General features: G+C 47.3%; 1 protein-coding gene and 1 long non-coding RNA gene across 3 annotated transcripts in view; one reads left to right on the top strand and one right to left on the bottom strand.

The window, feature by feature from the left end:
* Positions 1-6609, bottom strand: part of LOC139759453 (uncharacterized) — a 28878-nt gene extending 22269 nt beyond the window's left edge. Inside the window, exon 1 of the long non-coding RNA XR_011715057.1 lies at positions 5516-6609. This is a non-coding gene — a long non-coding RNA (uncharacterized lncRNA). The remainder of the gene's footprint in view (positions 1-5515) is intronic.
* The window catches only part of msps (msps cytoskeleton-associated protein 5), a 231031-nt gene that overhangs the window by 14329 nt on the left and 191057 nt on the right, over positions 1-25645 (top strand). The window lies entirely within an intron of this gene.

The following is a 25645-nucleotide window of genomic DNA, read 5'->3' as shown; positions in this document are numbered from 1 at the left end:
GGATGGCCAGAAACAAGACCTGCATCCAAGAAGGGAATGTTAGTCTTGCGACACGCGAACAAGGCGCGCGTAGATCGGCGCTGGCTTAGAGGCACACTGATGCGTGCGAACATATACACACACACACACACAGATGGAAGATTTATGTTAGGCTGAGGGTCTGGCGTCACTATTCCATTGTAGTAATGCAACAGAGTCAAACTGATACCCAGAGTAGAGAGATGGATGGGTGGACTGTGGGCTTTTAGACTACTGAAAGGAATTTGATACTGTTCCAGTAGGCGGGAGACCGGTGAAACGAAAGAGAAATTAAGCGGGAGAATCGAGGGAGGAGCTTCATCGATGGATCGAATGTTAAGTAAGAGGGTGGGATGAGAGAACATGCCATGGGTGTATCATCAGGCTTGAGAGTATGATGGGGTTTGCTTCTACGACCTAAGTTACTGCCTCGCCAGAGAGGGGGATCCAATCCTACGTAATTACGTTTGATGTCGAGCTTCTTAGAAAACCTGTAGTACATTCACGATCGGTACAGCTTGCAAAGAGGCCTGGGGAAAGCGGCAGACCTACTCAGACAAAAGACTAACGACAGTGAATGGTAAAGGAATGTTAAAAGATGATGTGAAACCGTGAGATCACACCAGACTATGACTTACCACCTAACGAGGAGCAAAGAAAAGCAATCCACCAGCGAGGGATAGCTGAGGGTGGACCTAATACCTGGCTTGTCGTCGCCAGAGAACCATATTAAATGGATCGTGAGGGAGGCAAACCATAGCTTGGCCACTGTCCAAGCCGCCACCTAGCTTGTGGACAGAGGGATGTCGAGAAAATGTGAACCACTCATGAAAAACCCCAGGATGGTCTGTTCATCACCAGTTCAACTTGACGTAAGGAATCCTATAGAATGGAACGGATCCTGGGAGACGAAAGCTTGTATGTGAACTGGGTTGCCATGAGAGAATAGCACCCCCCCTAGACTTACCCCATTGTCGACGACAGATCAAGGGTGGACATGATATTAGCACAGAGGGTGAGACACGTAACAAGATGAGTCAATGGGTGGACTGAGAGACAATTAAGAAAATAGAGAAGGACGTATAAGGGGAAACAGATGGGAAAGCCATGAGTTTAAAACTCCCTCTCTCTCTATATACACATACGATGGTGATTGAAATATAGTTCATTGCACAAATGTAGCGAGACATGCATGCACGCACTATTACATATGTACTAATAGCATACTAGTAATCACACACACACACACACACGCACACACACACACACACACACACACACACACACACACACACACACACACACACACACGAGCATTATCCAGCGGGAAATAAGCTGTGTAGGGAGTTGTGTTAAAAGAAGTTTAGGAGTCGATATTGCACCTAGCCTGTCGTCAGAGCCCCGCCTTGGGAAAACTAAAGGAGACAAGCTGTTTGCCGGCCAGTGCTAAGTTCGCTTCAAGGTATATGGATAAGGAAAGGTTAAGGGGACTGTTCACAACGTATGTGAGGCCAGAGCTGCCTCCTCTCATGTTGGGTCACCGTTCTTAAAGAAGCATGAAGAACCGATGGAGGAGGTCCAGAGCAGCGCAGCAGAAATGATACCAGATTCAGAAGAGCTGAGTTACAGCGAGAGGCTGGCAGACATGAACCTTGTCGCCATGGAAGAGAGAAGAGTAAGGAGGAGTTGATCACAACCCTCATGTTTCCAAGTCAATTTGGTTGTTGATAATGTGGAGCTTTTCGAAAGAGTTACACAGAGTTACATAGATACACACACACCACACAGACCCAAGGTCCAAGCGAGGAGGTCTGGCCTTGACACACAAAAAAGGCATTGTAAGTAGTGGAAGAAAAGGAGAGCAAAGCAAAGACTCCCTCCCCACCCTCCACTCCCTCCGGTAACACGACAGACGGAAAACAGGGAGGAAAAAAATACCTTGCAGGATTGATAATTTGAGGGAAATTTTTCATCGGAAAGCCGGGAGAAAAAATACCTTGCAGGATTAATTTGCCTGAAGGAAATTTTCGTAGGAAAGTCGGGAGAAAAAAAATACCTTGCAGGATTGATAATTTGAAGGAAATTTTCATAGGAAAGTCGGGAGAAAAGAAATACCTTGCAGGATGAATATGCCTGAAGGAAATTTGTCATAGGGAAGTCATGAGGTAGAATGAACATGAATATGTCATGCATCCCATCACCAACGACAAACATCCCTTCATTCTTTGTTATGAAGACAATATTATGGATAAACTTGAGCTCCAGCCTCTCAACTTCCCAAGTCTGTATTATTCCTGATGTGGAAGAATGGTGCAGGAACTTTCACTTACTCTCTCAAAGCAGGTGACATGGGTTAATCAGTGTTGGTATGTTGCTGCAACGTGGCCAGGGAGAGATCAGTGGTTGAGAAGGTAGCCTGATACACACCACTGTGTTATGATAACCGAGTAAGTGAATTATTCAATAACGGAGCGTGTACAACCCGAGCCATGACATGGAACCGAACGAGAAACGTGTCAGAAATAAAGAAGGACTTTATAGTACCAGAGGAATGGAGTTAAAGAGTGAGGCACCAAAAATATTGAACTACTACCCCATTCTCTGTAGCTAGGGAATATCACACACACACACACACACACACACACACACACACACACACACACACACACACACACACACACCTGTAACCAGCCAAGCATCGCGTTAATGCGATTACCTAAATATCGAGACTCCATTTGCATGTAAATTCTACGTTGAGCTGATTAAGTCATGATGACCTTCACCCACCCAAAGGTCGCACATTTCTCTCTTTTTTTCCTATGTGCATGTGAGTGTGAATACTGCTCGTGTGTCACGGGGAGAGAGAGTGTTCTACTCTCATGCTGCTGCCCCGTCTCTTAACCTTGTATATATATGTACCATGTCTTTACTCTTACGTGCATCCGTACACACACACACACACACGCTAGCCTCTGCCAGGTACCCATTTTATCGACCATTCACTAGGGGAGGATGAAAAGCTGGGTGGACTGTGGACCAGCAGCCGCGACCAGGATTCGACCCTTTGCGGGTTTGATCCCAGGCAGCCCATGCTTGCGTGAAGATCGGTAACGTTAACCGATATATATATATATATATATATATATATATATATATATATATATATATATATATATATATATATATATATATATATAACCACGACAATGGTAGTGTGGAGATCACATCCAAATAAGCCCACAGGAAATAGAAGGACAGAGACGCCAAGCTTTCGTCTGTGTTTCAAGACGTCTTCAGGGCAACTAGTCGTGTAGTATCAAGGTTGGGTTATATATAGAGGCAAGAAGGGACCCACAGGATCTGGGGGTAAGTGACCCGAGTTTAACCCTGGATGGTCGGGAGAGGAGGAGGTAACACTGGGTCACCACCTGACCTGACCACATTATTACTTTGATTCAAAGCGCCCTTCCTTTGTGGTTGTTTACATATATGTCTTGATTGAATATAGTAAATTTTGTTGTTGTTTACATATATGTCTTGATTAGATATATACATTTTTTACATTCATTCATTAAGATTTCATGTTTTTACATTTCTAACTGTACAAGATTCAGTTACTAGTCTTTCCGTACAGGATGTGAATAGATAGATAGTTTGGGATAGATCCTCTTCCACCATTATCCTTGACTTATTCTTGTCTGTAGGAGTTTACCTGTTTGACCTACATATAACTTATAATTGACACGAGATACAACATGAGAGAGTTTCTTATTATTGTGTTGTTATGATTCAATACAACTTGTGAATGTTTAGATTCAAAAGAATGTCTGCTGTTGGTAAAAGTACATGGTTGTGTGATGGGACGAGTATGTTCTCATAGTCTATTTTGCTAGTAGATCTTACGGAAAAAGTTTTCTGAGCACCAGTAATGCGTCTGTTAAGTTCATCTGGGTATGTAATTAACCACAAAAAGAAACTTTCTCATAAAGAATAGCCCCACAACTCGTAAAACTGTCAATTGTAGTCCTTGTAAATCAAGTGACAAGTTATATTTAGGTCAAACTGGTCAACTTTTCAGAAAAAAAAGTCAGTCAACATAGGTATGATATTGCAACAGGATGTGAATCGAAGAGATTTGTTTGTTCACGAGGGAAACTATGATCATCCATATGATTGGATCTGTTCCAAAATATCTATATATCTAGCCACATCCTGCACAGGAAGACTGAAAAGCCAGTCTTGTATTATTAGAAACATTTGTGAAATCTTAAATCTAAGTGGACAAAAAGATTTTTGTAAAGGCAGCGATGGGTATGTTTGATGGTACAGTAGTGCCGACGGTGTTGTATGGATGCGAGGCGTGGGCCTCAGATACAAGCCAACGGAACAGGGTGGATGTGTCAGATATGTTATTTTCGAGGACAGTATGTTATGTGACGAAGGTTGATCGAGTAAGAAATGATGGTGTGAGAGAGGAGTTTTTACGAGCGAGCTGAAGAGGATATGCTGAAGTAAGTCTGGTCGTATGGAGAGGATGGTTAAGAGGAGTATCCTGTTGGAAGTGGAGGGGACAATGTAAAGGAGGAAACAGAGGAGGTGGAAGAGTAGAGTGAAAGATGCTGTGATATATCTTGGCCTGGACGTGCAGGAGGGTGTAAGGCCTGCATGGGATAGAGCGTATTAGATCCATACAGAGTGCGACGTGATGTCATTGGGCTGAACTAAGCGGCCAGGAGAAACCACGGACAGGTGTGTGGGCCTCTGCTGTGAATGGAGGATGGGGGGAAGGGGTGGGGGGTTATGATTTTAGCGCATTATACGTGACAGCTAAATAGTGGACGTGAGGGAATGAGGGCTTTATTTGTCTGGTCCTGGTGTGTGTGTGTGTGTGTGTGTGTGTGTGTGTTGCTATATCGAAAGTTGTTATGTACGTAAAGGGTTGCGGAAACGAGTCAGACAGGGAGGAACCGCTTGTCAGGTAAGGTTAAGCCAGGGGTTCTGGTGTGTGTGTATGTGTGTGTGTGTGTGTGGGTGGGTGGGTGTGGCACGAGAAGCCAGTACCCACACCTTAGATGGGGCGTCTTGCCCTGACCCGCTACAGCCTAGCAACACTAGCAGACGATTTTTGTTTTCTTTCGTCAAAGATTCACGATAGAGAGAAAAGGTCTCATTGAAGGCGGACATCAATTATAAGACAAATGTTAGAGATATAGGGATATGAGAAGCAAAATATTAATAGACATTTAGTAGCGGAAGTCGAACTTAATAGATATGTGAAACAAATACACACACACATGTACAAGAGTATAGGAAACAAACGTGTGTATATATATATATATATATATATATATATATATATATATATATATATATATATATATATATATATATGCTAAAAACACACATACACACACCCAGACATAGTGGTGAGCACTTCTCCCTCAGGGGAAACACTCTGGGGATGTTGTTGTATGTGCGGTAAAAACACCAGACTCACCTGTGGCCCGCGCGCCGCGTGGATGTCATTTCTGCCTCCCTCCCTCCTGCCTCGCTCGTCCTCCCTCCCTCGCCTCGTCTTCTTCGCCACCTCAGGCCACCGTTTTTTGTCCGCACCTTCCTTCCCCATATTTCCGTCTTCGCTGTCTTTCCTGTCTATTAATTTCTCCTGTTTTACTTGCTGTTTCTTGTCGTCACTGGAGTTTAGTCTTATTTCCCCGTCTCCCAGAGCGTGTATCTAGGTGGGTGGACTTCGTCCCTTCCGGTCGTAAAGTGTTGATGAGGTTGTCAGCGACTATATTGGTCTTGGTGGTTCGTCTCCATACGTTGGCGGGCCTTGAAACTAGGCGTTGGTTGAGGTAGTGTCATTGGTAATGTGATGTTCACGTTTTCTAGCCTGGCCAAGCGAGTCCCTTGGTGAGCGAAACGTCCTCCCGCCCCACGGCAGGTCGAGCAACAAGTAGGTCACGCACACAGACACACACGCACACACACGCTGGCAGATGTTGTTCCTCCATATATGTTAGGACGTCGAGGTTCACCTTCAGTATAGACGGGACAACTTTCTCAATGATGTTACCTGATGATCTTCAATCCAATGTATTTGTACTGCTTTTTTTTTCCCTCTGTGTTTAAAGGTTGGTACACTTATGCTGGAAGGAGGCTACTGTGTCCTTTGGAGTGATCGTGTGAGGGCTCTGGGTATCGTCAGACACTTGGCTCTGATGGTAGAAACAATACAGTGACAAGACAAGACGCAGGTCAAGTTGCACATCCTCGCCAGAATACCTTTCGTCTTCTTTTCTGAGGTAAATACCGTAAACCACTTCGTGCGATGTTCGCGATCTCTCCGTGTCTTTCCTTCTCCTTCTCCTCCTGCAGATGCTCCTGGTGGGGCAGGAGCACCCCGACACAGGGGTCCGCGCCTGGCCCCTGCTGCTGGCTACTGGCCCCCAAAGAGCTGGGTGGCGCCATTTATGTGTCGCCAACCCTCATTCCCCTTGTTACTGCCAATTGTGAGGGGAGGGGAGATGCCGGCGGTCGGTTCGCTCCCCTCCCTCTGCCCTCACTCTGTTGGTTAGACAGTTAAGCGGTTCTCAGGTTTCCCCGTCGCTGATGAGCGCCCGTATGTGCCCACCCAACTTTTTGTCTTTGTTGTGATGACTGTCACGCCCTCTCTCTCTCTCTCTCTCTCTCTCTCTCTCTCTCTCTCTCTCTCTCTCTCTCTCTCTCTCTTTGTCTGTGAGGATGGGAGATGTTGTCCAGAACATAGACTGGAAAGTGTGACTCGTGTTTATCTGGGGATGTAGCTCTTCATGGATGAATGACTGGTGGGTTAGAGTTTTTCAGACTGGATTAGGTGTCCGGATGTTTATTATTTGTCAGGTTATATGCATGTATTTTGTTGGTGTTATATTCATCAGTCAGAGAAGGGGAGGGGGAGGGAGATTTGTGAGTAGAGGTTACTGAAGTGTGAAGCATGTATATCATGCCTCACCTACCTGGTCTTCCATCGTCTCAAAAACAAGGATAACAAAGCTGCAAAACCACACAGAGATGTGCACCCAGAACAATCACTGGCTGCCAGACAACCACAGAGACTCAACACCTACACAGTGCAACGATGATCCTCTGTGTACAGTCCCACCTCACCATGCTCGACACTCGGTTCTGCGCAACAACACTGGATTCCTTCCACCCAAGCCACTCCAAAACTAACCAACAACCCCATAGTATAGATTAGGGTTGTTGGTTATGAAGTGTGGTTTGGAAGGGAAGGCGGGAGAGAGGGGGGTCTAGTGTTGTTGGATAGAACTGAGTAGCGAGCATGATGAGGTGGGGCTATACAGGGAGGATCTTGCTTTTATTGTGTAGGTTGTTGGGTAATTGTGGTTGGTTGGCAGCCAGTAATTGTTGTGGGTGCACATCTTCGTGTGGGTTAGCAGCTAGGTTATCTCGGCCTTTGAGGCGATGGAAGACCAGGCAGGTGAGGTGTAGTTTATATACACACATATATATATAGACATCTAAACGATTTTACCATTGCGTGCCCAAGATTCGAACCCCGGCCACGGAGAATGGTAGGCGGACAGCGTAGCACTGGACTACTGGTGAGGCGAAATCGTTGTAGCCTAGACTGCTAATAAAGCTCTAGGACCGGGTTCGACTTCCGGACGAGCAGTGGTGTGATATAAGACATTATCACCATAAAATGTGAGTCTATTTGCAGCGTCCTTAGGACCATAGTGTGGGCGGCCTGGCTCACCCTCTTGGCCCACAATGTGTCGGAAGGGGATCCTAAGACCTGCAGTAGTAGTTCCCCCACCTTCCTCTCCCCTGCCCCACCTGAGAGAAGGGCCGCTTGGTCGGCCGTCCGTACCTGTTGCTCGGCCGCCTCACGTCATTTCTTACCTATTATAGTTTGAACCTCTGTCCTCACCTCCCGTGGGCCGTGTGTTGTCATGTGACGGGTGACGCCTTTGCCTGGCTCTCTGTCTCCGTCTCCCTCAAGATGCGCACTACACGACCTTCCTATACGTACACCCGCCCAGTATACTTTACACCTCCGAGACTTCTGCAAGGACACTTGCTCGATGTATTCTACGTAGCCCTTGTTGTATGCCTGCTGCCTACTGTTGTATTTACGCCGGCCCCGGCTTTATGGTTTCTGTGTGTGTTTGCTGCCAGCATATCGAAGCCATGTTGGTTGAAAAGGTTGAGTAACAAAGTTTATGAAAGAAAAGGTCATGTTTAAAAAAGAAATTAAATCTGTTTGAGCTCCTCGTATATTTTTTGACCAAACTCATAAAAATGAAAAGTTGGATTCTAGGAAGAGGAAGAGACAAGGGAGGTGAAAAACATCCCACATATTCACAGTACGAGGAGAGGTATCATAGTGGCCAGTCTTCGTGTGGCCAGCTTCCACACCCAAGAGGCAGAGAGGAAGGTAACTGCTGCCTAAAGCTGCACTACGTCCAGTTGCAAGGAAATGTAATCTCCTTTGGAGTGAGAAGCTCATTGACTCCCAGTGATCGTCCTCGCCAAAGATGACTTTTTTTTACGGTGTAACCTCTCTCTCTCTCTCTCTCTCTCTCTCTCTCTCTCTCTCTCTCTCTCTCTCTCTCTCTCTCTCTCTCTCTCTCTCTCTCTCTCTCTCTCTCTCTCTCTCTCTCTCTCTCTCTCTCTCCAGCTTCAAACCAGACCCTTATGCCATAGGGTCAAATGCTTGCTGGCAGGCCAGGAGCTTATTACAGTGCAACCATCCCCCTCTTGAGTCTGGCCCGGAGTTCACCTTCTCGTGTAAGTCTGAGAACTTTGTGACGCATTACCGTGTGTGTGTGTGTGTGTCTGTGGGTGTGTGTGTGTCGCTCCTTATCTTCTTGTTTAGGTTACTGTGGAGATCTTCATTTATTTATTTTTACTAGAAGCGGAAATGGCACGGACATGTGTATACCTCGGTCATGACCTGTCTAGAATTCGCAGGACCTTTCCCACTCAAACCACTCCATAACTATAACCACCGACCTCCCAGCACAAGCTGACTTGCTCCTGCCTCACACTTTCAGCAATCCTGTACGTTCACGTCTCCCTTACCACATCAAACCCTAGACTTTAATCCACGAGACATACATCCCTCTGGAACTAGACTTCCCAGGGATGTACGAGATGCACTTTCTCTTCTGTGTTCTGGACACCTCGCATCTTCCCTGTCATAGATGACCGTGATGCATTTGCGGGTCGCCTCCAGATCAAACATGCATACGGGTCAAATGTTGTCGCGGCAGTCGGTCCATGGTCCACCCAGTTTGCTCATTCCCCCCTTTGGGATTGCACTCTAAACTAGGCAAGGATATATATATTTTTTTTTTCATACTATTCGCCATTTCCCGCGATAGCGAGGTAGCGTTAAGAACAGAGGACTGGGCCTTTGAGGGAATAAATAGATAAATAAATAAATATATATATATATATATATATATATATATATATATATATATATATATATATATATATATATATATATATATATATATATATATATAAAACCACGAGGACATTGAAACACGATAAGTTCCCAAGTGCACTTTCGTGTAATGATCACATCGTCAAGGGAAATACAAGAATGAGATATAGAACAGTTAACATACGCGGAAGAGATGTAGCTATCCAGTGTGTATAGACCTTCACTAGTATTAATGTTACAATTCTTTGTGTGTTTGATATAATAGAAGATTCAATGATATTTCTCGTGGTAAAGCAGTTATATTTGATAACTGAATTAGCATTACTCCGGAGACTCAACACAATGGTCATCATTTTTAACATGATTAAACAAAGCATTTGATTATTGTCTTGTTCTTATGCTACATTTATGTTCCAAGATAAAGATCCTTGCCAGTCTGCACAACATAAAACAATTACAGTTTTTACAGGGGATTCTGTTAACACAGCCCGACGAATTTTCTGGTGAGTTTTTGATTACGATATTCTTCATATTATTGTTATTGCTGACGGCTACATTTATATTAAAGGATTTAAGCACCCTGAGAAGTAAGGTAGAATTATCACTGAAAGGGAGAAATGAAAGATTGTTGGTATCAAGGGGTGGTTTGGGTTTAACTCTGTAAGATTATTTCTTTGCCAGCCTAAGTGATTTATCAGTGAAAGATCTAGGGTACTTTAACTTGGATCCAATAGAATGTATCTTCACAAACTCATCATCAGTAAATTCCGGACTGCATGTACGTAATGCCTTATGGAACATGGACTGAAATGATGATACTTTGATACTGTCATGTTGAGCTGAGTAATGACACATCCCAAATGACCTGTCCCTCAACCCAGCTAAACTAATGTTCTTGCTTTTATTCACAGTTTCTCTTAAATCTCTCCTCTCACACACTCTTCCAAACAAAGTCACCAACTTCTGCAGCTTCTCACTTGAATCCACCACAAATGCTGTATCATCAGCAAGCAACAACATACTCTTTTTCTAGACTCACTCATCCACAGAGACTGCATACATGCTCCTCTCTTCGAGACTCGCATTTACCTCCCTCACCACCTCATCCATAAACAAACTGAACAACCTTGGTGATATCACACAGACCGAACTTCCCTTGGTACCATTCACTCTCTTCTCTTCCTACTCGTACACATGCCTTATACTCTTGATAAGATCTCACTGCTTCTAGCAGCTTTCTTCCCACACCATATATATATATATATATATATATATATATAGTGGATGAGATGGTCTTGAGCAGGGCATTCAGTTCTACGTGCCGTCTCAGCTAACATTAAAAAGATAAAATCAACATATCACAGGATCTCACTTGCCCAAGATGGACCTCCTCAACTGGAGACGCTGAGCACTTGATGAGTGTCTTGGTAAGAGCCACACACGCGTGCGGCGGCCCTGACGAGGGTGGCAGAGGTCCACGGGGACCCACCTTACCACTTCCCAGGAACCGTCCCTCATCATGACAATAGTCTCGCGGGACAGGTTTCCCTCCCCAGCACCGTAGCCTCTCTGTTTCCCTCCCCTCACTGGCGTCGGGAATCTTTCCTCTAGCGACAACTGAAACGTTTTTTTTTTATCTCCTCGTCGTATGTGGTGGGAGACGCTCCCGCGGGTGTTATAAACACCGTACCCAGCAGAAGGTGGGCCCCAGCCATCACTCTTCTTAATACACCCCAGAACATATTCTTATCTTCTTTCCCTGAGACTACTCTCCGAATTTGTGATGTTTGATGTTCGCTTCTAAGTCGAGGGCTCTTCCGCAGGCTTTTAGAATTCTGTTCCATCGATCTGAGCAGTTATGTACGTATTATTTATAAGCTTACACTCCGCGAGATGAGAGTTGGAGAGCGAGTTGAGGCACGTGCTTGCTTGTGTGTTTGTCTGCAGAGGCAGCCAGACCTGGAGGAAGACGTGGAGCTGAGGGAGGCTGAGACTCGAAGGGGTCAAAAAAAGGATGACTTTAAGAAAGGAAGAGAAAGTCGAAGGATATCGAAGGGAGAGGAGAGAGTGTGACGCCCCCTGTGGCTAGTAGAGGCAGACATCGACCACTCACGTCTCTGTGTGTTTAATCCACACTTAAAGGAGTGCTGTACACCTTTCCCTCCCCCTCACACACACACACACACACACATCACGCGCGCGCGTGCTATACATACAGTCGAAGAACAAACACTCATAAATGTACGGACGAAAGAATTAAGAAGGGTTTACACTCTACGGTCTCTGGTTTTTCTGGGCAACATGTTTCAGGGAACATAAAAGAGAGGTATGTAATGTGTGCGGCCACACTTACCGGGACGCCAGAAGAAGAAAGTGAAATACCATCAGGTGTTTCCCCCGTCCCACAATACTTTTGCCTTGAGGTAAATGAGGAGGGAGTGGCGACCTCCTCCTCCTCCTCCCCCACCACTGAAGCGACCGCACCAACCCCGAAAGAAATGTTTTCGTTGCGTCTTGCAGCCCCGGGTGGTGTAAATTCTCGTGAAGTCTATTTAGTAAAGTGGCGTTTATTCAGGTGGTGCTCCTGTTCTGGATGTTTCAAGAGGAGTTATAGTTATTATGTTACCAGTGTACCCAGGTTACGTAGCCGGCATGCTGCCAGGCTACACATTAGTTATGTGCACCGTTGTTTACCAGAGCGGTGTAACTGGCTCTATTGTACGTCTGCAGTAAGACGCAACACTCACTGGTTTCACCCAGTCCGTAGCCACGAACTATAGATTATGATGCCACCAGGTGTTGGCCTATGAGAAACGACGAAGTTCCACAGTTTCAAGAAAACGAACCCACGCTTCCCAGCCCGCCACACACACCCCCAGTCCGCACTGCCCCTAGTCTGCACTGACCCCAATCCGCACTGACCCCAGTGCACACTGTCCCTTCTAGTTCGCTGTAAACGTGTGCTAAAAGATTCTCTTCGCTGGGTATCTTGCCAGATACTGTACTGATGAGAAACCGTCATTAGGCCTAATATTCTCTCTCCCCAACATGGAACAGATGTAATTAAACCTAACTTTCCTCCCAACCTTGTGTGTGGTATGTTAGGGCAGGGGAGGTTGTACGCTGGTGCGGGAGTGAGGCAGGACCGTGCCAAGAGCTCCTCCTCCTCACCATTTACTCCTTCCTCCTCACCATTGCCCTGGGACTAACATGTATGGTTGAGGGACGCTGGAGCCCCGTCATCATCTGACGGTACAGTCCACCCGCTACCCCAACCTCTGCGTCTGTCCGTCAAATATTTACAACGTCATCTGTCAGTCAAGTCGTTCGTCTGTCAAGTTTTCGACAGTAGGTGTCGTCGTGTCTGTCCGCACGCCCGTCAACCGTCCAACAATTTCATTCGCTCTGTCGACTTTCACCGTGGACAGAATTTCACGGGCTTGCTTTGGGGGTTCAATTTCATCATGTTTCATGAGCCATAATCCGAATCTGGGGACTCGGACAGAAATTGGCACCGTCTTTTGAATGGCATTATCCTTGAAATGTCGCCATCCTGAAAATATCACCGTCCGTGAAACGTGGCAACCCTTGATATGTCACAGTGTAGGGTCGGGTGATGCGCAGCGCCTCACCTGGGTGGGGGTTAGCCTTTACAAATGACATCCCACTGGGCCAAGGACGGCACTTACGAAACTAATTCATCGACAGACAGAGAGCCGCTGGCCTACGACCACCACTCGGGTGTGTGTGTGTGGAAGGCCATCTGCCACTGTTATGTGTTAGATTATTTGTACCCAAGATTGTACCCGTAAGCTATGCGTAAGTACGACCGCGTACTTAACTTACACACCGTACGGGTACAAGAAAAACTTCTTCTTGGGTACGAATCATTTGCTTGTGGTGGTGGTCGTCCAAATAGTCACTTTCCTGTTGAACTCTCTCTCTGTCTCTCTCTCTCTCTCTCTCTCTCTCTCTCTCTCTCTCTCTCTCTCTCTCTCTCTCTCTCTCTCTCTCTCTCTCTCCCGCACTGTGCAGACGGGCCATCACGAAGAGGTCACAGCACGGGTGCACACTTACGTACGCCTTGTCCCATTGCGGTTACCATCTGCGTCACATGGAGAGGAGCATTGGGGGGTCGTCCTCCACTGAAAACCATCACTTTAAGACAAGAGTACCCGCTGGTAGGGTAAGGGGAAGGAAGGGGGCCACGTACGGTACCCTACTACCAGCAGCCCCCAGGTTAGGCCACGGATGGGCGGGGTTAACGGGGGTAGACTGTGGGAATCTAGAGTGACGCGCCCGCGGCAGCTGGCGCCCGCATGAGGCCTGCGGGAAGCCGACAGTCCGGTAATTATCACAGAAGGGTGGGGATAAGGGGGGGGAAAAGGGCCCCCACATCGTCTGATGGGGGAAGCAGAAGGGGGGAAAGCTGGAGGAAATGGGTACTAGAGATAACACATGTGTGGTGAGGTTATCTGCTAGTGGACTGTAATAGTATTCTATGTTCCTGATCTATGTAGATAGAGAGAGGATAGTGAAGCAGTAATAGTATGCTATATTCGTGATCTATATAGATGGAGAGAGGATAGTGAAGCAGTAATAGTGCTCTATATTCCTGATCTATATAGATGGAGAGAGGATAGTGAAGCAGTAATAGTGCTCTATATTCCTGATCTATATAGATGGAGAGAGGATAGTGAAGCAATAATAGTATTAAATAATCCTGATCTATATAGATGGAGAGAGGATAGTGAAGCACCTTCTCCATCCACCCTTCCTTCCTGGACACCAGGAAGGACCACCATCTTGTATCGATTATCATCACATCAACCATATGAAACCCTTTACATGGTGCTCTCTCGCTGCTTCCAGGCGACTGACACCTACGCGGGAGCAGGGTAAGGTCGCCTCCTTTAGGGCGACGATAAAGCTTTGTTAAAAATCGACTAACTTCTAGCTCGTGGGGTCACCCAACATTTCAGACCATAAAGGTGTTCTATACATGAAAAATGTATGGGGAAACGCCGAATGGAAAATACACGTTCTGAATTCAATGTTTGCACCCCGATTCTCTTGGCTAGAAATACCACAGCCATTAATCTGAATGGAAAACGAGTTCAATGATATGCACAATATAGTGTCAGTCTGAAACAGGCTTATTCGCTGATAATGAATAGTATCAAAATATTTGTGTAGTATCAAAGTATTTGTATAGTACCAAAATATTTGTGTAGTATCAAAATATTTGTGTAGCTGTCGTAAGTGAGGGGAGAGGAGGAGAGAATGCTACGAGGAAAGGTATGGGAGGGTGGGGAAAGGTAGGTTCAGACGTAGACGGGGTGCGAGAGGAGGAGGAGGAGGAGAAGAAGGGAAACACTCGACGGTGGCGGGGGACAGTGGAAGGATGACAGGAGAGCAGACAGTGACAGGGACGTGGTTAGTCACGAGAGGATGAGGAGGAGGAGGAGGAGGAGAGGGGGAAAGTGAGGTGATGACCCTGCCCAAGCAGGCAGGCAGGCAGGCAGAGGGAGGGAGCGAGCGAGCGGCGGCGGCGCCAAGAGAGGCATGGAAAGTTCTGAGGAGATTCTCCACTCCAGACTAGGGAAGAGGTGGGAGTAAAGGAGAGTGGTGGGGTTGGGGGATATGAGGGAGAGTGGCGTGAGGGGTGCTGGAAGCAAAGTTTTCACCCCCTCCCCTCTCTCGCTCTCTCTCCCTCTCCCCACCCTCCTCCTAGTGTGGACACGGATTTGTTTACAGGCAACGGAAAATGTAAGTGTAAACGGCTCTGAGCTCAAGGTAAAGAGAAGTAAATACTTGGTGCGAGGAGAGGCGGTTGTTGGAGATGAGGGGGAGATGATCTCTGGGCCTGGGAGAGATGAGCGTTGAGATAACGATCGTTAGACACGTCGCCCTGCGGGGTAAGGCTGGGTCTTAGGGAGCAGGGGAGAGGAATTTTTCAGGAGGAGGAGGAGGAGAGTTATCAGGAAGCTGAAAACGTGGGTTTTTCGAGGTGAGAAAAGCTTTGCGTTTACGGTGATGAGGTAGGGTGGGGAAGGCACGGTCATGCACGGTAGGAGGAGCACGTGAGTGGTGACAAGTGTGTAGGGGAGGAAGTGTGTTCAGGTGAGGAGAGGTGAACTAGTGGGTCAGAAGGTGAGGTTATGCGGTGAGGATCAGGGGGCAGGAGGTGAGGCTGTGGAGTGAGAAGTGAGGAGGAATATTCAGGGTGAGGAGTGACCAGTACAGGCTGAAGGGAGAACCCTGGCCACCACAGGGCTAGTGTTCAGGGGTGAGGGGAGGAGCCAGGCTGTCTCAGGGCCAGTGTCCAGGGTGAGGAAGGACCTTATCTGTCTCAGGGCCAGTGTTCAGGGTGAGGAAGGACCTTATCTGTCTCAGGGCCAGTGTTCAGGGTGAGGAAGGACCTTATCTGTCTCAGAGCCAGTGTTCAGGGTGAGGGAGGACCTTATCTGTCTCAGGGCCAGTGTTCAGGGTGAGGAAGGACCTTATCTGTCTCAGGGCCAGTGTTCAGGGTGAGGGAGGACCTTATCTGTCTCAGGGCCAGTGTTCAGGGTGAGGGAGGACCTTATCTGTCTCAGAGCCAGTGTTCAGGGTGAGGAAGGACCTTATCTGTCTCAGAGCCAGTGTTCAGGGTGAGGAAGGACCTTATCTGTCTCAGGGCCAGTGTTCAGGGTGAGGAAGGACCTTATCTGTCTCAGGGCCAGTGTTCAGGGTGAGGAAGGACCTTATCTGTCTCAGGGCCAGTGTTCAGGGTGAGGGAGGACCTTATCTGTCTCAGAGCCAGTGTTCAGGGTGAGGGAGGACCTTATCTGTCTCAGGGCCAGTGTTCAGGGTGAGGGAGGACCTTATCTGTCTCAGGGCCAGTGTTCAGGGTGAGGAAGGACCTTATCTGTCTCAGGGCCAGTGTTCAGGGTGAGGGAGGACCTTATCTGTCTCAGAGCCAGTGTTCAGGGTGAGGGAGGACCTTATCTGTCTCAGAGCCAGTGTTCAGGGTTAGGAAGGACCTTATCTGTCTCAGGGCCAGTGTTCAGGGTGAAGGAAGGACCCTCCTGCTTCAAAGCCAGTGTTCAGGGTGAAGGAAGGACCCTCCTGCCTCAGACCCAGTGTTCAGGGTGAAGAAGGACCCTCCTGCCTCAAAGCCAGTGTTCAGGGTGAAGAAGGACCCTCCTGCCTCAAAGCCAGTGTTCAGGGTGAAGAAGGACCCTGGCCTCTTCAGGGCCATGGGAACTCGTGCGGAGTGGGTGATGAAGCAGCCGCTGTGAGGCAATTTTACCAAGGCTTTGGACTTCGCAGGAAAATAATTTACTGCAGCCGTTCCTCCCCTCTTGCCTGCCTTCTTCATCTCTCTCTCTCTCTCTCTCTCTCTCTCTCTCTCTCTCTCTCTCTCTCTCTCTCTCTCTCTCTCTCTCTCTCTCTCTCTCTCTCTCTCCCACACACACTTATCTTCCCTCGTTTCTTCATCCTTCACTCTCCTGATCTATCCCCTTTCTGTTTGTCGTCAAAGACCTATGTGTCATCATTAATGAGAAACTGGCGTTCAGGGAACATATTGAGAAGACGTCAGTGTCGAGCCAAATAATGAGTGGTATGATCATAAGGACCTCCACTAAAAGAGACAAGCAGCCATTGGTGAAAATGTTTGATGTTTACTCAAGCCAAGTCGGGCACTGCTGTGTTGTACGGTCAACATCCCAAATTATACGTTGTGTTCAGAGGCACTTTACCAGCAGAATCGAAGGGATGGAACGTACGGAATATCATGAATGGACTTACAATGAACACCTCCAAAAGCAGGAGAAGAAAACATGATCATAAACGTATGGCAGCATATTAGAAGGGGGTAACAATAAGTGATTAACTTCTTAGACTCTCAGCAAAGTGGAAAGAGTTTTGAAGTCTGGAGGAAGACCATGGAATATAAGAAAAAGGATAGCAGACATGAAGGCCCTACAGTCATGCCTGAGAAAATACAAAGATTAATCACTTTGCTCCAGGGAGAAATATGAAACCTTTATGGAACAGTTACAGAAACATTTCGTACTACCAGGAGAAACGTGAAACATTCATGGAACAGCTACAGAAACATTTACAAGAATATTTGATATGTGGTTGAAGTCGGTCCCAGATGACCCAGAGAAGATAGTTGTAGTCTCTCTCTCTCTCTCTCTCTCTCTCTCTCTCTCTCTCTCTCTCTCTCTCTCTCTCTCTCTCTCCCTCCATACTTTGCTTCCCTCCTCCAGTATGTCTCGGCCCTTAACCGTCTTCTCCACTTCCCTGCCTTCATCATCATCATCATCATCATCATCATCATCATCTCCTTATTTGTCTTGCTCCCTGGCCAGCCTCATTGATCCCTTAGTCTGTATCTTTCCTCTGCACTTGTCCGCCTTCTTCATTCCTCTGCGTCATCACCAGTCTTACCTCTCTTGCTCTCCTTCTTCACCTCCTGCATTGTTTACTTTCCTTTCTCTCCTTCTTATTGTTGTTGCTATAGATTTTCCTCGTGTTATATATATATATATATATATATATATATATATATATATATATATATATATATATATATATATATATATATATATATGTATATATATTTCCCATCTCTGTTCCCATCCCTCCTTCTGTTTATCTTGTGTTTTTTTCATCTCTCGTTCCCTTCACCTCTTTCCCTCTCCTCCCTACCCGCTCCATCTTTCTCTCTCCTCACCTTTCTTCTTTATCATTATCTTCCCCTCTCTCTCTCTCTCTCTCTCTCTCTCTCTCTCTCTCTCTCTCTCTCTCTCTCTCTCTCTCTCTCTCTGCTTGTCCTGGCCATCTGTCTTTGTCTTTATCAGTCGCCTCTCTCTCTCTCTCTCTCTCTCTCTCTCTCTCTCTCTCTCTCTCTCTCTCTCTCTCTCTCTCTCTCATGCGCCTCCTCCATCTTTCTCAGTCGTCTTATGTCTCCCGTTCTCGTTGGTTCTCTCGGGCTTTCTCTGCTCCCGCTCGTCTTCTTGTATTTTTACCTCTTTTCTCACCCTTGTCTTCCTCTTACCTGCCAGTGTCCTTGACGATCTTCCTCTTGCTTGCCACTGTCCTCGTCTGTGTCTTGCTCATGCCTACGTAGCCTCTCCCCTTCACTTGTCTTCCTCCTCTTCTTCATTATCTCCTTGTGTCTCTCTCTCTCTCTTCCTTCTTACTACATTTCCCATTTTCTTTTTCACGTCTCCCCCTTGGTAGGTTCCCCTCTTTTACCCTCGGTTTTGTCCCCATCGCCTCTCCTTGTGGTCTCCACACCCCCTACAATCCCCCCTCTCCCTCGCACCCGCACCCCTTCCTCCTAACCCCTTTCCATCCCGACTCCCCTTCCCTCCCCAAGCAGTGACCTGCCAGGATAACCCCCTCACTGCCCCCTCCCTCCCTCAGTTAACCGGCCATTTCCGTGTCATGATCGGATGTGTTGCGCTGCCCCCACCACCTGGACCCCGGCCGTTACCACCCCGCCACGTTAACCCTGGAATGTTGCTCGCACAGGTCCTTCCGTCTGTCTGTCTCTCTGTCTGTATATCGTCTGTCTTGCTGTCTGTATGTCTTCTGAGAGTCTGGCTGTTTGTGTGTGTTCTTCTGAGTGTCTGTCTGTATGTCTTCTGCGTGCCTGTCAGTCTGTGTGTCTTCTGAGTGTCTGTCTGTATGTCTTATCTTCTGCGTGTCTGTCTGTCTGTGTGTCTTCTGAGTGTCTGTCTGTATGTCTTCTGAGTGTCTGTCTGTATGTCTTCTGAGTGTCTGTCTGTATGTCTTCTTAGTGTCTCTCTGTATGTCTTCTGAGTGTCTGTCTGTCTGTGTGTCTTCTGAGTGTCTGTCTATATGTCTTCTGAGTGTCTGTTTGTATGTCTTCTGAGTGTCTGTCTGTATGTCGTCTGAGTGTCTGTCTGTCTGTATGTCTTCTGAGTGTCTGGCTGTCTTTATGTCTTCTGAGTGTCTGTCTGTATGTCTTCTGAGTGTCTGGCTGTCTTTATGTCTTCTGAGTGTCTGTCTGTATGTCTTCTGAGTGTCTGGCTGTCTTTATGTCTTCTGAGTGTCTGTCTATATGTCTTCTGAGTGTCTGTCTGTATGTCTTCTGAGTGTCTGTCTGTATGTCTTCTGAGTGTCTGTCTGTCTGTGTTTGAGCCATTTTTTTCTCTCTCTCGAAAGCTATGGACTGTCCGACTGGCATCAACACAGGTCATCGGGTCTTCCACTAACTGGGGCACATGAAGGTCATGGTATGGCTTCTGACTAGTGAGTGGACAGATCCTGGTGTGTGTGTGTGTGTGTGTGTGTGTGTGTGTGTGTGTCCCTGCCAAGACGGTGGGGGTCTGGGTGACCCACTTGGCCGGCTGAGATCGAAGGCTCCAGACACACGGACGAGAGTCCTCATTGAGGCCAAGCCTTCAGTAAAGGACAGAAAGGTGGGGTTGGGGATGAAGAACATGGGAGAAAAATTGATGCAGAAAGTGTTTCAGGAGATGGAAGACCTTCGTGCGCGCGCGCGTGTGTGTGTGTGTGTGTGTGTGTGTGTGTGTGTGTGGAGGGGGGGGGGGGGTTGTAGATGTCCGAGCTCAGCGGCGTAGGGAAAGAAAGGGATATCACAACGGCCCACCCTCGAGAATTGCGGACGGCCGACACACAGTACTCACGTGACGCAGTGGCTTTTATGAGTATTACGTGGTGTGGCGGGGGGCACGCTAGCAGCCAGTTCTCGGGAGCAGAGAACGAAGTAATATGTACAGAGGAGAGAAAAAGAGAGCGAACATTGTGAAGTAAGGTAAGTGGGTCGAGTTGTGAGGCGAGACTGAGGGAGGTAGAAAGTCGAATGCTTTAAAAGTCAACTCTGCCAGGTGGGTATACAGAGGTAGATCCCTCATAGATGTGAAAGGAGTCCATACAAGGACGAGTGGTGATATCATTACGTATGAAGATCATATTCTTTCCAGTTTTGCGAGTATGTGAAAGAGATGAGCATCGTGAAACATCATGTTTAACGAGGACAATAGCAACCAAAAGACCTTTTCGTTGCGTGTATAAGAAAGCGTATGAAAAACCATTGGAATATCTTTGCCTCGAAGTCGTTGGCAAATCATTTACCTCCATTCAGTGGGATCCTTGCGACAAGTTGCCATGGCATCCGCAGACAGACCAAGTCACACCACGACTAACTCTCATTCCCCATGCTGTGGTGGGTGTGTGGGGCCAGCGGGGATCGCCACTCACATGCTAGACTAGGGTGCGCACGGGTGTAGTGGAAACAAGAGAGAATCACGAATTTTTCCTGTCCACTCGCTGAGTGGCTGTGTATGTGTGTGTATGACTCAAACAAGATGGAAAACATGATGGGAAATAGATGGCAATTGAGAGGAGACGTGGCGTCCAGCCATACGCTTATGTGTCACGATGGCATGATGAAGAGAATTGAGGAGAAAGGGAAGGTCGAGTGAACAGATAAAGAGATACGGGAGCTACACTGGTGTTGCGATGGTGATGACAGGCACTCTTGTGTATAGTAGTGGCCAGTGTTGCGGTGACGATGGAACCATAAACGTAGGATGACTGTTCAGTCTTCAGCATACGTAGGGAGGGGAAAAAAGTGGCGTTCGTCTCCCGCTTTCTACAGACCTGGCATTAATTTTACGGTGTCATTCACGGAGAGAGAGGGGGAGAGGTGGTCCGTGGGTGGAGGACGAGGGGACAGGGAAAGATGAAGGTAAAAGGGGGGAAGACAAGAAAAGGAGAATGAATGATAAGATGAAGAAAAATATTAGGGAGGAGGGAAAGAAATGATCGAGTGGCAGTGAGAGAGGATGAGGAGGAAGAGTTGAATATGGCTCGGCGAGGCGTGGGAGGGAGGGAGCGAAGGTTCCCAAGCATTCTGAAGCCCTAGGGAAAATACCGGTCATCCAACACTGCACTTACTGAGAAGTTTGTGGCTGAATTTCATGATTACATCATAGAATAAGACATACACACACACACACACACACACACACACACACACACACACACACATCCGTGAACCCTCGTCGCACGTCTTTAAATCTGTCTAATGTTTCTCTGCTTCACCCTCACTGTGTAAGCTCTTGTCTGCCTCTCCCAGCCGCCCAGTAAAGAAGGAGGATGGAAGACCTGGGAGAGGACGGTGGGGTGGGTGGTGACGCCTGGGTAGGGAAGGTAAGGAGGCAGGCAGGCCAGCAAGACAATACCGGCCGGATCTGTATTGAAAATGGTGCACTCCGGGCAGGCCAGACGAGAGGGAGGAGAATGTGTGTGTGTGTGTGTGTGTGTGTGTGTGTGTGTGTGTGTTCTTCCTCATTTTCCTTCCTCCTTTATCCCTAGTCTTCCTCATTCTTCTCGCCCTCTTCCTCTCCTTCTGCACCCACTCCTCCTGCTGCTGCTCCCCCTCCTCTCTCTTCTTCAGCCTTTTCCCTCTTGTTCTCTTTCAGTTCTTGTCTCCATCCAGTGTATCTCACTACCCGGTAAATATCGTTGTTAAGCCAGACTGACGTAAGATGTTTGCACCTGGTTCGTTAGCCAGCTGAGGTCGGTGTTAACTTGCCTCAGGTGTTAGTTGTTCTCTTCGTCACCTGGAGATATGAATCAAACCCCCCTTTTTTTTCCTCTGTGAACTTCAAATCCTATCGATTTTAGTTCCATATTTTCTCATTCTAAATCTATGGCCTTTTATGCGTTCATTATCATAAGGCTGTGTAGTGTGGGAGGCAATGGCTTTTTCCTGAAGATAAGTCTTGGGTTGACTGAAGCAGAGGTTTCCTTAATATCACTTGTGTCAACACATTACCGAGCCGGGCCTGGCGGGATGAAAGACGGTTCATGTGATGACGGTCCTCAGAACGGAGTAAGTAAACTACCAGTGACCTTGTGGCTTGAGCCTTTATTGCCACGGAATTAGGGCGAGAGGGGGAAGAAGGGGGTTGCAATTGCTTGGGGAGAGGGGAGAGAGAGAGAGAGGGAGGGAGGGAATGTGGGGAGGTAAGAAGGTTAACCTTGTCCAGGGGGAGGTGAGCCATCACAGTGCGGCAGACTGTGCTGATACGACACGTCTTCCTCCTCCTCCTCCTCCTCCTCCTTCGCTAAGGCTTGAGAGATGACTCCCCTGCATCGTCCGCTCCCGAGCCTGGCGCAGCGAGGGGCGAGAGGAGAGGCCAACCATCCACGAGAGTGGAGCGGCCGCCTCAGGACGGAGATGGTCTTGCTTCCTCACAAAGGCCGTTGCAGCGTGTGGTGGCGAGGTCATGGGATATGCGTCTTAAAGCTGCTAGTGTCGTGCTGCTGCTGGGCTTAAAAAGCTCCTCCTTTAGCATCGCCGTTGTCGTCCGAGGGGTATGAGTGTATTTGTAGGTTCTCGTGTGTTGTTGTTCGCGGATCTGTCCACCCCGAGTCCATCTCGAGCGAGGCGTCGCGTGCACTGCCTGGCGGTCAACCAAGGTGGCTCACTAGATTACGTGGGCGTTCCGTGTCCAGCGCATGGATGGTGTGTCATTGAGACGTTGAGTGGTACGTAACACGGGATTCAGCGTACAGTCCTACATCTCTAAAATAGATATTCCAATGAGTGTTGAGTGTGTGAGTGTGTGAATCCTTGAAGCATCCTTACTCTTCATAGGTGACACCTAGAGGGCATTGAGCAGTATCCTAAGAACGTCTTATTAAAAATCAAACCAAGAGCAAGATGGAGAACACGTCCTTGGGTTCCAAGCACTCGAAGTTTTAAAAGGATACCTTACGACACTCATCTGGTATGGACTGAGCCTGCTGATCCCGCGAATCAGTCGAATGTTAGGCAGTCGATAGCTGGGCTAGGGTGGTAGCACAGAGTGAGACCTTCTTTTGTAGTGACCTGAGGTATGAAGCAACGAGCAAGTGTTGAAGATCGCAGGAAAGCCAGACAGAAGGAAGGAAGTTGAGGGAGTGTGTACATGGCAAGGACAGATAGCAGGACACCTGATCGTCCATGGCAAGGACAGATAGCAGGACACCTGATCGTCCATGAAGAGGTTATCCACCGAAGGACAGGGACGATATCCTAAATTCTTAATCTGTTGAAGAGATCGAGACTGGATAGTAGAACATGAGGCTCCTCCCGACCCTCCACTCCACTCCGGCACAACAGCGGGCATGATGATGGGTGAGGAGGACCGTGTACAAGTCGTGTGTCAGAGGGTATACTCGCTATGGAAATGGTAAGAAAGTATATAGAGGAATATTACCGTACTCTGCTATCGTACACTGCTATGGTTATGCAGGGAGATTCGCGGGAGGTGGCTCAAAGCTGAGAAGAAAAAGGCTGGAACTGAATGTTACAAGTATTACAAGTATGTGCGTATCATGCCTTAGCAGCTTGATACACGACCAGAAATGAGTAATACTGAAGTACCAGTGTAGCCATTATATCCATTGACAAAATGTATTGGTGGTTGAATCCAATGTTCTGCAATAACCTTCCTCTGTTAATGGTACATCTCTTTCCTTGTGATTATTTACCCTTGTTTACCATTTCAAGGTATTACGTGATATTTTGTCGAGATTATTTTTGTATCTTGAAATGCCTATGACTATTTTATCTCCTCAGAGTCTGCATTTATTCAGAGAAAATGATCTTACATACTTGAGTCTTTCCACATAGGTTTTTTTTTTTTTCTGAGCGACGGAATTAGTTTTCTTGCTCTTCTCTGTATTTCCTCTAGTTTTTCGTCACCTTTGGACAAGTGTGGTGACCACAAGTGAACAAGGTATTCTCAGAACGTCTAACTTAGGGGCGTTGATCCCTCGTTCTACAATTTATATTTCTGGCTAGTAAAAAAAAGAAAGAAGAGGGGATAGACAGACATATAGCAGTGGTTGTGAGATGATAGATAGATAGATAGATAGATAGATAGAGAGAGAGAGAGAGAGAGAGAGAGAGAGAGAGAGAGAGAGAGAGAGAGAGGGATGTCTTACGTCTCATTTCGACTGATGTACTTTCCCCCCCCACACACCCCGTAAGGGCAGTGCTAGGGGAGAGCAGCATGCGGGTGTGTGTGTGTGTGTGTGTGTGTGTGTGTGTGTGTGCGTGTGTGTGTGGACGTGACGGAGAACCTGGGGCCCAGCAGGAAGTGTCTATCACACCAGGAACCTCTATGTAATGCTCATGACACGGCAGGAAACTCACGACTTCCTGTGACACACACACATACACGCACACACACACACACACACACACACACACACACACACACACACACACACACCACACTCTTTTCATCATGCAAGACCATAGGTATATGAGCCTTCACACCTCACCGGGTAGAATTACTGAAAGTACACCTAACCTGTGTACTTACGGTGTTGGTCGAGGGGGCAGGCACCGTTATCACCACCTACGCGGAACGTGTGTGTGTGTGTGTGTGTGTCCTTAGCAATGTGATCAGGGGCGTGACGTCACTCGGTAAGCACACCTGGTGGCCAACCTTGAGTGGCTGGTTAAATTGTGTCGCCTCGTAGCCTCTACTCTGAAGGTGTATTGCACAAGGGAAGACAGAGGAGTTCAAACAACAACAGACCACTTGGGGTCCTCTCGAGGGTCTTTTTGACTGTGGAGGGCATCAGAATATCAGATTAGTGTGTAAGAATATAAAGGCAGAGATATCTCTCCAAGGGGAAGAACCTGCGGACTTTTCACATAACTACGGAGGCGCAGTCAGTTGTGGACTTAGAATGTTTATCGGGTTTGTTCTTAAACGTATCTATGGTTCGGCTTTCAACCACTCTAAAGGTAAATTATTACATATGTTAACATTCTTGTTGAAGAAAAGGTACTTCACTTAAATCGAGATAAAACGTTTGCCCAAGAGATCGTATCCATCATCACTACGAGTGAAATTAGTGAATCAAACCTGAGATAAATGCTTAGATCGAGATTATCTGAGCTGCATTAAGTTCAAGTTGTTTACGCTAGTCGTTCTCACAGAATTCATCTCTCAGTCTGGGTATTATCTTGGCAGCTGGACGCTGTATTCTCTCTCTCCTCTCTCTCTCTCTCTCTCTCTCTCTCTCTCTCTCTCTCTCTCTCTCTCTCTCTCTCTCTCGTCTACGTCTGTTTTCAAGTAGGATAACCCAAACTGAACTCACTATTCAAGGTTG

This window comes from Panulirus ornatus, chromosome 33, assembly GCF_036320965.1.
Source record: "Panulirus ornatus isolate Po-2019 chromosome 33, ASM3632096v1, whole genome shotgun sequence".
Lineage (NCBI taxonomy): Eukaryota > Metazoa > Arthropoda > Malacostraca > Decapoda > Palinuridae > Panulirus > Panulirus ornatus.
The sequence above is the reverse complement of the archived record's forward strand: the minus strand, read 5'-3'. Positions and strand labels throughout refer to the sequence as shown.